Here is a 12943-nt window from a genome sequence, read left to right as displayed (position 1 = left end):
CGACATTAATATTCACAAGAAATAAACAAATATGTCTCAAACCATTTAGTTCTGTAGGATTTAATCGAAATTGGTCTCGAAAGATAAACATTTTTAATGCATAAAGGGCCTTTTCCATCCATCTGGCATGGTGATTAGCTCCTGGAGCTTTGAATCTTATCCCATTTTTAGGAGTACTGCCTAAAAGTATTAATGCAAGTTCCAAAAATTCTTGATAATCATTTCTCTGGTGATTTTCCTGCAATTGACAATTTTTTATTGAATTCTTTAGAATGATTTTAATAGTTTCAAAAGATTTGATTTGCGGTAGTTATCATTAGACTTGAGCAGACAACTTACTTCAAGCAGCAATCAATATAAATTAATTTGTAATCAGTCAAGCATAAAATGTGAAAAGGCTCAAAATCTTTTAGCATTATTTGGAATAACTTCAGTCAAAAATTCAGTACGAGGGCGAGGGCGAGGCTTTTTATTCAAAAAATTTCGATCACTTCTCGAAGTTTAAAAAAGCGCTGAAGGACTTTCCCACAACTAAGCCAATGTGCGGCAGTATGATAAGGTAAGTCATTTTCTCCAATCTCTTCAATAAATTGTCGCTGATTTAGCCCAAAAGATCTGATAAAATTAACAATTGACAGTTTCAGCACAAAGACTGTTGATGAATGATACAGTGTAAGACTAATAGTTTTGAACCACCGTCATTTTCTACACTCTTTGACACAAGAGCGACCACTCCTTTATTTTTTTAATGTATGTTTATGTTGTAATACATTTCAATTTTTTCCATCGAAAGTTCTTTTGATTAATGGTCATTTCAACTCCTTTAAAAATATCTGTACCCCTAGTTGTGCCGTGAATACTATACATTCACGCACTTCATAGCTTTTATCTACTCCTCGAATATAAATCAACACCTGAGCAGTATCTGACACATCCGTTGACTCATCCAAGGTCAAAGAAAATCACTCATCATGTCCATTTTTGTCGAACAGTTGAGAGGATATATTTTCAGTGATGTTTTCTACCCTTCGAGCCACAGTGTTTGCTGATAAACTGACAGTTTCTAATAATTTTACCCTTTCAGGACACATTTCTTTGGCTACTGCAATTATGCATTCTTTGATCATTTCTCCATTGGTGAATGGTTTTCCACGTTTTGCAATTTCAAGAGCCATACGAAAGCGGGCACAAGTTGCAGCCTCTTGTTTAGTTTTGAGTTTTGTAAATGAAGAATGCTGCGATTTAAATCCGCGCTTCATAGCTTAGAATTTTTCTGTCCGCAAACTTCCTGTATATTTTGAGTAATTTTGAAAATGTTTTGTTTCATAATGTCGTTTAATGTTATATTCTTTGAGAACAGCTATGCTTTCATTGCAAATCAAACATAGTGCCTTGTTACTGGACTCAATTAAGAAATACTGAATGTTACACTGATCTTTGAATTTTCTGCATTCACTATCAATTTTTCGCTTCTGTTCCATACTCCTAAATCACACACAATAGCAACAATTCAAATCAAAATACTGTTACAAAGATGTCTTAATCTTAAACACGCACAAACACGTTTTAAGGAAGTACGCACTATTTTATTTCACAATTCAGTGTCATAGGAACTGACTTGTGGTTGTGCTACTGCTTTCTTATATAATCCAATTACTCCCATCTAGAAGTGAGTGGAAGACACCAGAACTTTCTCGAACCAACGAGTTTATTCTGTACGTGCTATTAGCGCCATCTGTTAGCGATAGAAGGTACTCACTATTTCCGCTTGTGTCCGCTAGATGTCGTGTCACGTTACTCCTCATGGCTCGTACTCTACGACTAATCTAGAAATTACAGATAATGAGATGAAAATTGATAATATGCAGTGTTGCCGTTTTGCGAACTTTAGTGCGATTTGCAGCCTTTTTTAAACATTGCGTACTTTTTCGGACTTCCTTTTTCTTCAGTGTACTATTTCACTTTTTACCACCGGCAACAATGATAATATGGTTTTGGCCCTCGGAACTTACTGGAGTAATCAGTATGACCTTAAGGCTGGAAAGTTTGGAGACCCCTGATCTAGATCATATTAATTATTTCGTCACCAGTGAAATTGAGTTTTGCCTTAGTTCGAAACCTTCCAAACATCAAAAAATGTACCAAACCGCTAAATTCAGAATCTATATTCTATTATCACGGCATGTCACTCTTATTCAGTAACACCCATGCTTCTCTATTATTACATTACCCAAGACAAAGGCTTTTTGTAACATTTATTTTCAAGAAATCGTGTGTGTGATTTACATTTCACATAAATCAATATTTTTCATTGAAACTTGTCTTAAGGAAGCATTGAGAAACGTTTAGTAAATTTTTTTAAATGTTAATAAACATAACCAAAATAACTTTTATTTTACCTCTAGATTTTTTGAAATTTTTCATAATCAGGATTTAGACCTTATTCTCTAAACAAAAGTCTTGAATATTCCTATAAACTAAATTGTTATCTTGCCCAATCGAACACCAGGCATATCTTTAAAAATAACAAAAGTAGGATACAATACTTCCTGAGCAGAACAAAATCGAAAGAGTATTCTTTTATAGCAGTATTCTCCGTATTTTCCAAAATTAAATGTTTATATAGAATCCATAGTTGTCATAAAGCTAGAAAACTTTTTGATTCTGTCGTCTTTGAAGTTATTTTCCCAAATTGATGGCAACTAATTACGTTCTCTTACATTTTTTTTTCAAATTCTATGCAATGAATTATCAGATTTTTCCACTAGAGCTATTCTGTTGTTTTAGATAATGCTACAAATACTTCTTATATAATTCTGCTTAAAGTTTTTCTTCAGCCCCTATAGGTAAGTTCCTATGAGCTTCAGCAATAGAATTAGTTTAATGTAGAGTAATATTTGACTTATTCATTGGCTTTTTGGTCTTCCTCAAGGCTTCCATTCTGTTATTCTTTCAACTTCAATATTAATTTTCATTCGTTTCATGTTTGTCGTTGATAAGGATTTTATATTGTCCGTCATCCAACTTTTTTGGTCCATATATTCTTAGTATCATTTTTTCTTTCGTAAGTTTCTCTTCATAAGCTTTTAATAAATTCATCGTTTCTCCTCCATAGATTGGTTTTATTGCGGTTTTGTATATTTTCCTTTTATAATATCAACTGATTTTTTTATGTCATAAGAGATCGGACTTTATGGTATGCTCGGTGTCCTGCGTGGATTCTTTGAGTGGTTTTCTCTCCTCGTTCATTTTGGTTATTAACTATTACTCCCAAGTATTTAAAATTTTTAACCACCTCGTATATATATTTCCCTATTGCTATATTCTTGTGTTCAGTATCATTTTGTTTTTTTTATTTAAACTCCATAATATGGAGTTAAAGACTAAGTATACTATACTTATACTTATACTTATTTTTTCTGTCCTTCGTAATTATAAAAATAATACTACTAATAATATTATTGAATATTATTGAATAAAATTTTGTCAGTATTTTTTCCAATGCTAGGAATAATAGTTTCTTTCTTGTTCTATAGATTCCTGAAGAAACGGTTGATGATTAGGTCAGAAAAAAACACTCAAGTCAATCCTATATAGTTTGATATGAAGAGGAAAAGTGTACAACCAAATTCGCTTAAAGTTAAGCATATAAGGTAAAACGTATAATTTATAAGTAGTGCTGTCCATGAGTTTAAGGCCTCATTTTGTAAATAGTGTGTGTTCGCAGAAATCTTTATTCACGCTTCAGCAAAAAGCTGAATGAGGTTTACGATTACCTTGTCAAGCTGGATTAACATCAAAACAAATCATAAACAGAATGGAGGCTGTTTAAGGTGACTTGTGTTCGTTGAGTATGCGAATCGTTATAAGATGACACAAGTTTGGGAGGTTCTGTGACGGTGACTATTTAAGAAAACATTTAATTAGTGGAAGAAATTGTTCTAAGGGACCACCGCCTAAAAACAATAGAAATTGCAGGACAGGCCGGCATTTTCAACACAGAGTTCTGAGGAAAATGTATCATCTAGAAAAACAACATGAATAAGATTTTTTTGTTTGTTTGTTTGATTCTAACCAAAGAACCCTTCTGAGATGAAAAGGGGACCTCAATTATGCCAGTACCTACAGTTTAATTTATGGACCATACATTATCAATGGAAAATTCTTTTCACAAATTTTTAATAACAATTGTTCAATGAATGTAGTTTCCAGTTTCAAAAACTTGAGTATTTTTTTGAATTTTCAGTTAGGTTCAAAAAAATTAATGAATAAAATCTTCTTCGTTAAATGTGCCATTGTATTTCACCTATGTTTTTATTGCCACTATCGGCTGTAAAACTTGTTTGCAAAAAAAAGTAGAAAACCAATATATGAGGTTGGCAACTAAGTACTTTCGCTTTTTACTGATAGAGAGACTTGCTCCATTGTAATAACTTTTGTTAGTGCTGCACTTTGCCGTTTGTCACGTGATACTGGTCACATTGAGGGAACGTTAGAAGCTAGTGCGTGATTTTTATTGAAGCTATTATTTGTTGGATAATTTTATCTGTAGTGCTTTTATATTTTCGTAAAGAAAAGAAAGATGCTGCGCTTCACAAAGAAATATGTAAAGTTTATGGTGCTGATTGCTTATTGTGCACGTGACAGAATGGGTATAAAAAATTCCTTTCTGAAGATTTTTCCCTCAAAGCTGATAAATGTTCTGGTCGGCCTACTGAAGTTGGTAATGATCAAATCTAAGTCATAATTGAAGAGGATCGTCATATAACTGTTCGAGAGGTTGTGGAGGGACTACATGTATCGCACTCAACAATTGAGAATCACATCAACATTTGCGATATGTACCTCAATCATTACTAGGGATGAAAAATGGGTCCTGTACAGTAACATGGTTTAAAAACGATCAACCAGCACAAACAACATCGAAAGCTGAAAAACAACAAAAAATGCTCATGCTTTCATTTCGGTAGGATTACAAAGATGTTGTGTTTTTTGAGCTGCTTCCAAGGAACCAAACAATGAATTCTGAAGTTTACTGTCAACAATTGAAGAAACACGGCCAGAATTGTCTAATCGGAAAGGTTTAGTGTTCCATTATGATAATCCAAGGACCCATACATCCTTGGCAACTCGTGGGAAACTATTGGAGCTTGGCTGGGAAGTGATGGCACATTCTCCAAACAGCCCTGATTTGGCACCATCTGATTTGAATGGCCAAACTTTCACAAATCACTTTCAATCGCACCAGGTTAAGAAAATTTAGAAGACTCCATTTTTCCATGTATTACTTTTTGATTTTTGCTCTAGACAGTTGAAGAATACCTAGAACTCTTTTTGATTTTGATTTAATCTCTCGTGCACCTCTAGAATTTTCAGCTTAAAGGCAGATATAACCAAAGGAACAGACATATAAATTCTACATTATAACAGCTGCAGCAATAGAGGAAATTTGAAGAATAGATTTATCTAAATTTTGTATTAATTGTAAGTTCCATGACAAAACAAAAATTGCTGAGCATTGTATTGATGAGCCGAAATAGTACAGAAACATCAAATTTGAAACTAATCCCTTTTGAAGAATCATCGCTGCTCTACGCGTTAACTAGAAATTTAAGTTAATAGATGATTCTCCACTCCAAAAAAACAACGTGAAATCTGTAGAGACACGCCAAAATAATCACTTCCCAGCCAAAATAATCTACAAACCTCCTCACCAGTATTTTTGTCATCTTATTTTTCATATGAATCAACATGGAAGAATCATCGCTGCTCTGTGCATTATTTTTAAATTATTATCTTAAAAGCTAATAGATGATTCTCTGCAACTTCAATTGAATTTGTAGTCAAGGCATCTTGCTCATAATTCCTTGGAAATGCAGAATATATATATATATATATATATATATATATATATATATATATATATATATATATATATATATATATATATATATATATATATATCAGTAGCACAGAGGTAAACCGTCGCATCTCCATTATAGAGAGTTTTGAGAAATTAACGAAAACAGTTTTTATTTCGTCTATTAAAAAAATTGCCGAAAATTGAAAAATAGCAGGAATTCCTACTCTTGCACTCCGTATCAATACGCTCTGCATGACAAAAAGAAGTATTCATTGTTTCCATAACCCATACCTGAACTTGATTTTGTGGACTTACGACTAGCAAGGTAAAGGGTAGTTACTACTCCTCATTTAATTTAAAAAATCATATTTTTAAACTGAAATTTTATTCAAATACACAAAAAGAAACATGAACTGAATGCCAAGCTTAAAAAGACAAAACAGTTAAATTTATTCGTCATCGTCTTGCCCATCTTTTGATGCTACCGGTATATTTCTGTAGTAGTCATGAAAGGTGGTCGGGACCCACTTGAGAAATGTAATTAAGTGATCTTTCTTCTTTTTGTTGACCCCCTTTGGACTATTTCTTATGGCAGGTAAGTTGTCAGGTAGTTTCATCACCTGTCTAACAGCTCTTGCAAAATTAACAGTTTTGAAGGTTTCTTGGTCGAATTTTGTTTTATAATAAATAATGGATGGTGACTCAACACGTGGCTCCAACCAAACAACTGCAGATATTAGAAAATTTTCTTTGTCCGTATTTTGTTTCCTGCTTGTGAAGGGTGCTCCGCGGGAGTTATACAAAACTTCAAAACTTTACTGTTCTCTCAATCAAGCCATGGATATGGTCAGCTTCCATGTGAGTATGCCCACGTAAAAGAAATTTGTGAACAACAGTTTTCAGAGACGGACATACTTTTAAGAGCCAAAAGTAACTTGTTAACATCATAATGTTTCTATTTTGGCTAGGACAGTTGTCGGACCATATTATTAAATTTTCGGTTCCACTTTCAGCAATAACATTGTCTGCCCATTTTAACAGCGCCGAAGCATTCCCTCCTCTTCCAGCTTTGGACTCGTCCCAAGTTATACAGTAGGATTTCTTATCGGTAGCATCGTATATCGTGAGATTGAGTGTCCATAATTTTAGCAAATAGAAGCTTTGGCAATTCGACAGATATGGAGTAGGTAAACATTTTTGAAGGTCTAACATTATTACCTTGGTTTTTTCAAGGCCCCTACTCATTTCTTTATCTCGCTTTTTTTCTTGGTACCGTCTTTCGGCTTCGTCGAGGTGAGCACGGTAAGCGTGTTGAGCTTCTTGCTTATCTTTTTCGTCAAGAGAGTTGTCTTTAAGTTTCAAAACAAAACTGTCACAAGAATCACAGGTGTCACTGGAAGGTTTCTTAAATCCTAGATTGAATTCATTATCAAAGACACGCTTGTAAGCCCAATGCTTCACGACTTCAATCTGTGGAACATTATCTTCTACACACTTTTGTTTGTACAATTGGTAAAGCCTCTCTGTATTTAGGTCACTGCTTTTAGCACTTTTCTCGCGGCTGTAGTGACTCTGATATAAAGGAAATGCCCTGATATGAGATCTAACTCTGTTGAGGACATTTTTCTGAAGTTTGTTTGAAGGTACGTGTCGACCTCTCATATCACGTGCAGCAAAACCCCCCAGAGTTCCCTTTTTCAATGACGTTCTTACTACAGTTTCTGAGATTCCTAATGTATTTAGGAAAAACACTTTGCAGACTTCTATTCGTGACCCATTTACATCAAAGTAGTAGGAAATTGTTTGCTTCCTTTGACCATTCCTGCTGCCGTCTTTCGATCTTACTCGATTCGGGGGCTTACTGCTGACATGTGATATTATAAATTGCCGCTTTACATCCCAGTTTTTTGATGCGTCCCAGTAACTGTGGAATATTTCGTTTCGTACATCTTGTTTAATTTTTTCTGAACACTTTTTCTTGCAGGGCCCGGATGCTTGTTTCATGTATTTTGCACATATTAACTTGCCTGTTTTAGAAATATGCTCTTTTCCAGATAACGTCTTCACTGTTCTCTTGGTTGCTTTCCATTGGTCGATATTTCTTAGTTGTTTCCTAATCTCCTTTTTTGCAGTCGGGTTTGCAGCACCATGTAGATTTTCGACATTCTCTTGTTCACTTTCCAAATTTTGGATTGAGGCTTGTTCTGTTTCAGATTCTGAACTTGGAACGTAGTCAGGATCCGCGTCGCTGTCATCACCAAGATAAGCTTCCCCAATCCCATCGTAATCATCAATAGCTGCTGGAGTCGTTTTACTTGTATTTTCTTCCATTTGTTTGAGGTGTGAGTCAGTAGAACTGCTAGAAGAATGGCCTAGTTCTGCAGCTATGCTTGAGAGAGGCAAATTCTCCTCAGATTCGGTTTCGGAAATGGACATATCTTCTGGGTTGCTTAATTCTGTACAGTTATTTCTAAAGTTCGAAGCCACTGCTTCTAAATTCTTCGAAATTTTAAACTCAGTTTGAGATTCCCTTTGTTTCAAAGTGCCTTCGAGTACTACTTCTCTATTTTGCGTTTGTTCTAAGGGAAAAGATTCAGGTTGAATTTCAAGGCGAGAATTAAGCATAAAATCATAATTTGCGGTTTCAGACACAGTATCAAAAATTTCTACAATTTCCGTGACGTTTTTTACAACAGCTTCATCTGATGTGTTTTCTGAAACAAAGTTTACAGATACCTAAATAGCCGTATCTCCAAAGTATATGGTCAGTGAGAGAATCATTTCTCTTTTATTCGTAAGTTTATATGAAAATTTGACTTACCGTATGTGATATTATCTTTCCTTGCATTGTCGACACTTTTTGCTATATTTTTTCCAACTGGGACAGATTCATTAGTTGTGGTTTCTGAAATGAAGCTTAGAAGTAAACAGTCGTATCTCCAAATTGATTAATTACTGAGGGCATCATTTTTTCTTGTAACAGACAATCAAAAAATGTGTTCTTGTATAATGTTCACATTTGTCACAAGCGTTCATTTAGTATTAGAATATAACAATACATTACTTTGCCCAGGATTTTTAAAATTATAACCTCAAAACGTACCATGTTTTCATGTTAATTTAAGCTATCAGTGAAAATTTTACACACTGTATCTGTCATTACCTTTTCTTACATTTTCCAAAGCCAGCTGCACAAGGTTTCTGCTTCTGCTCGTCATTATTAGTAGTTCTAAACAGGTGGAAAACACTGAAGAATGGAGATACGATCATTTACCACTACTAAAATCTAGCTTCAGATTCATGCGCAGTACCGCTCGGTGGAGTTACTATTATTTACTTCCGTGGGTACAGGAGATACTACAGTTTCTACCTCGAATATATCATATACTAAATGCATTGATACTTACGATCTTTTGTCGTTAGAAAAAAGAAAATTTTGTTTGCGGTAAAGTGTAGTGAACTCAAATTTGGCTAAACGTGGAGATGCGACGGTTTACCTCTGTGCTACTGATATATATATATATATATATATATATATATATATATATATATACAGGGTGATTCATTAAGAATGTCCAATCTCTGAATTATAGATTCTACACCTCAAAATATAATGATTCTGCTCAACATGCCTTATGCAAATTTTGCTAGTTTCCGAGATAGGGGGTGTTCAAAATTTATATTTTGATATTACCAATAATTTTTTTATATTTTCACAAACATTGCTAATAGAGGGCGCTAGTTACACTTTTTTGGGCTAAACTTAAAACTTACAAAAGCGTTAAATTCTAAAAAAAAAGTTACTCTTCTTTGATTCGTGTAACACAATCGGTTATCGAGTTATTTGCTTCTAAAAAGTTCAATAAGTTTTAATTTTTTCATAAAAATAATTTATTATTCCTTAAATATGTAACAATAACAAATTTGTAAACAAAAACGAAAAACTTCAAATCAAATGCTCAAAATACACTTTATGATCCGCTTTCGTAAAGATCTTTTAATATCAAAATCACATTCGTGAATTAAGCCGTGGTTTAATTTTTCGTTTTCTTTTCAAGTAGGCTTGTGTCAATTTTATACAGTTTGTGTAGAAGCAAAAATTGGATATTAATAAGAATAAGTAATACATTAGTATACGATTTATTAACAATTTAGTAATTAACAAGTGTAATAGTTATTTATCAAATAATGCCTAGGCATAACGATTTTTCCAATAATGAGATGCGCGATATGATTTGTGTGTTTGCTCACTCAAATTATAGTGGTCCAGCTGCGTCTCGAAGATATTCACAATTATACCCAAATCGGAGGCAACCCAATTACAAACTGTACCAAAATCTTTACAACCGCTCATTATTTAGATTTTCTTCAAGAACATTTATACGAATTACTAGAGGATATACCTCTCGCTTTAGGACAAAATATGTGGTTTTTGCACGACGGAGCACCACCACATTATTCTTTACAAGTTCGTTAATACTTAAACGAACAGTTTCCACATCGATGGATTGGTCGTGGAAGTGAGTTTGCTTGGCCACCAAGAGGCCCTGATTTAAATCCTTTGGATTTTTCAATTTGGTCGCAAATGAAGGCATTAGTTTACAAAGAAAAAATTACTTCTCTTCCACAACTCCGACGGAAAATACACAGAAGAAGCCGTGGATGTAAATGGTGGGCATTTTGAGCATTTGCTTTGAAGTTTTTTATTTTTGTTTAAAAATTTATTATTGTTACATATTTAAGGAATAATAAATTTTTTTAATGAAAAAATTAATATTTATTGAACTTTTTAGAAGTAAATAACTCTATAACCGATTGAATTACACGAATCAAAGAGGAGTAACTTTTTTTTGTAAAATTTAACGCTTTTTAATATTTTTTATTATTTTAGTTGTAATTTTAGCCAAAAAAAAGTTTACTTTGATTTAAATAACACAAACAAGTGTAACTACCACTCTCTATTAGCAATGGTTAATGCTAATCTTAATGCTGCTCATGCCAAAAAACGTAAAATTGTCAATTTTCAAAGAGAAATTGTGAAAACAAAAAATTATTGCGAAAATCACAATTTAAATTTAAACTTTGAATGAATATATATATATATATATATATATATATATATACATATATATACAATCATGCATCTAAATGTTCTTGATTTCTCGTGTCTTCTGATTCAAAATTAGTTTTTTTTGAGAGTTTTTAAAAGATAGAAGAAGATAAATTTTGACGCTTTTTCTTTTCTTTAATTTAATATGATATTGACACTGACAGTATTTTATTATTAAAATAACTTTTATAATTAGTTTTTTATAAATATAAGGACAAGGTGTTGAGAGAGGTAATACTTTATAAAAAAAAAAATAATACTAACGTAACCATTTTATCAGTGGCCTTATTTAATAGTTTAGTATAATAAGACAGGGTGACAGTTTAAGTCCCTTCTTGTTTAATTTCCGCATGAATAAAATTATAAACAAAGTAACATGTCTCAACCTCGTATACAGAATGGGCAACAAAAGAGTTGGTATGGTATGCTACGCCGATGATGCAGCAATCATCGCCGAATCAGAAAACGACCTACAGAGACAACTCTTCCAGTTCTTCTTGGTAAGCCGCCAACTCAATATGAACATTTCTACCAGCAAAACCAAATGTATGACAATCGCGAAGGATCCGCTCAGATGTAAGCTGGTGGTGGAGGACAATCCCATAGAACAAGTTATGCAATTCAAATATCTAACCCAGTTAAAGACCTAAGAAGCCAGATTAACAAAGCATCCGCACTATTAGGATGCCTACGAGATATAATCTGGTCCAACCCGTACATACTCAAAGATAGCAAAATTAGAATCTACAAAACTTGTATCAGACCCATCATGACGTACAGCACGGAAGTCCGCGAGGACACCAACAAGACGAAACAAATGCTGAGGGTGGCCGAGATGAAAACACTGAAAACAATAGTGGGGAAAACAAGAAGAGACAGAGTAGGAAATACAGATGTCAAAGAGCAATGCGGGATAAAAGACATTGTGAGGTAGGGAAGACAACATAAGAGGCAGTGGTATAACCATGTAAGACGGATGGACGAGAACAGACTTCCGAGAATAGTCCTAGAAAACAACCCGCCCGGCTCAAGGCCTCCCGGGAGACCACCTAAAAGGTGGAAAGATAGTTGACAATCCACCACTCAGGAAAAGATGCAGAGGCAACTTCAGAATTAACAGATCGACAGATCTCCAAGAAGTAGAAGAAGAGGTATAATAAGAATGATGTAAAATAGAAGAAGAAGAATATTTTTTGTAACCTTAACGAGTAGAAAAATAAAAAAATTAAATGTTCTAAAAAAATGCGTGTATTCTGCTTAGAATTAAACAAATACAAACAAAATAACATAACAGAAAAATTAAGACATTTAGAAACATAAACAAATCAATTGGTCTAGGAAATATAAGAATATATAAATATTGAGGCTATTGTAAGAGCCCTTTTCTCCTTACTAAAGTTAAATGTAGACAAATCGGGTTTTGAAAGTTATATCATTTATAATTATAATTTACACAAAATGTGTTATTTATTAATTCAAATTATTAAATTAAATTACTAGTTGAAAGGCACTGAAATGCTGCTTGTAGTTCATGTAGAGAATTAACTGTAAATTTAAATTAAAATTAAACTAAGAATTCGCCAACCTTCAACTTTTTTGTTTAATTCCTTAATTTAGTGAGGTTACGAGTTTGTAATTAGTCTGTATTGGTGGTATTGTTTTGTTTACAACATCATTGTTCTTTGGTTATGGAAATATTATTCGCGTTATTGCGCCGATGTTGGTGGTGATTTATTTTTAAACTGATATCAAAACAATAAAAAAGCAATGTCTGAAAGTCAGCAACAAAGATAGATCTGCCACTCTTTAATTAATGCTTAGGTTAGTAATTTTTTCCTCTGCATAACTTTCCACTATGATTCATAAGAGCTTTATTGTCTCAGTAAATATGTGTACTTACCAGGTAAATGTAAACTTTGCAGTGAAAGTTTTTTCAACCTGCCATTGTGGTTTCTACAAATTGGTTCAAA

General features: G+C 33.4%; 1 long non-coding RNA gene across 1 annotated transcript; it reads left to right on the top strand.

Moving 5' to 3' along the window:
- Nucleotides 1-341: 341 nt before the first annotated feature.
- Nucleotides 342-4515, top strand: LOC130896553 (uncharacterized). Its single transcript, XR_009059589.1, has 3 exons — nt 342-559; nt 3537-3653; nt 3715-4515. It is a non-coding gene; the product is annotated as an uncharacterized LOC130896553 (long non-coding RNA).
- The last annotated feature ends 8428 nt before the right edge of the window (nt 4516-12943 follow it).

This window comes from Diorhabda carinulata, chromosome 7, assembly GCF_026250575.1.
Source record: "Diorhabda carinulata isolate Delta chromosome 7, icDioCari1.1, whole genome shotgun sequence".
Classification (NCBI taxonomy): Eukaryota; Metazoa; Arthropoda; class Insecta; order Coleoptera; family Chrysomelidae; genus Diorhabda; species Diorhabda carinulata.
Note: the sequence above shows the minus strand (reverse complement) of the source record. Positions and strands in the feature narration are given on the sequence as shown.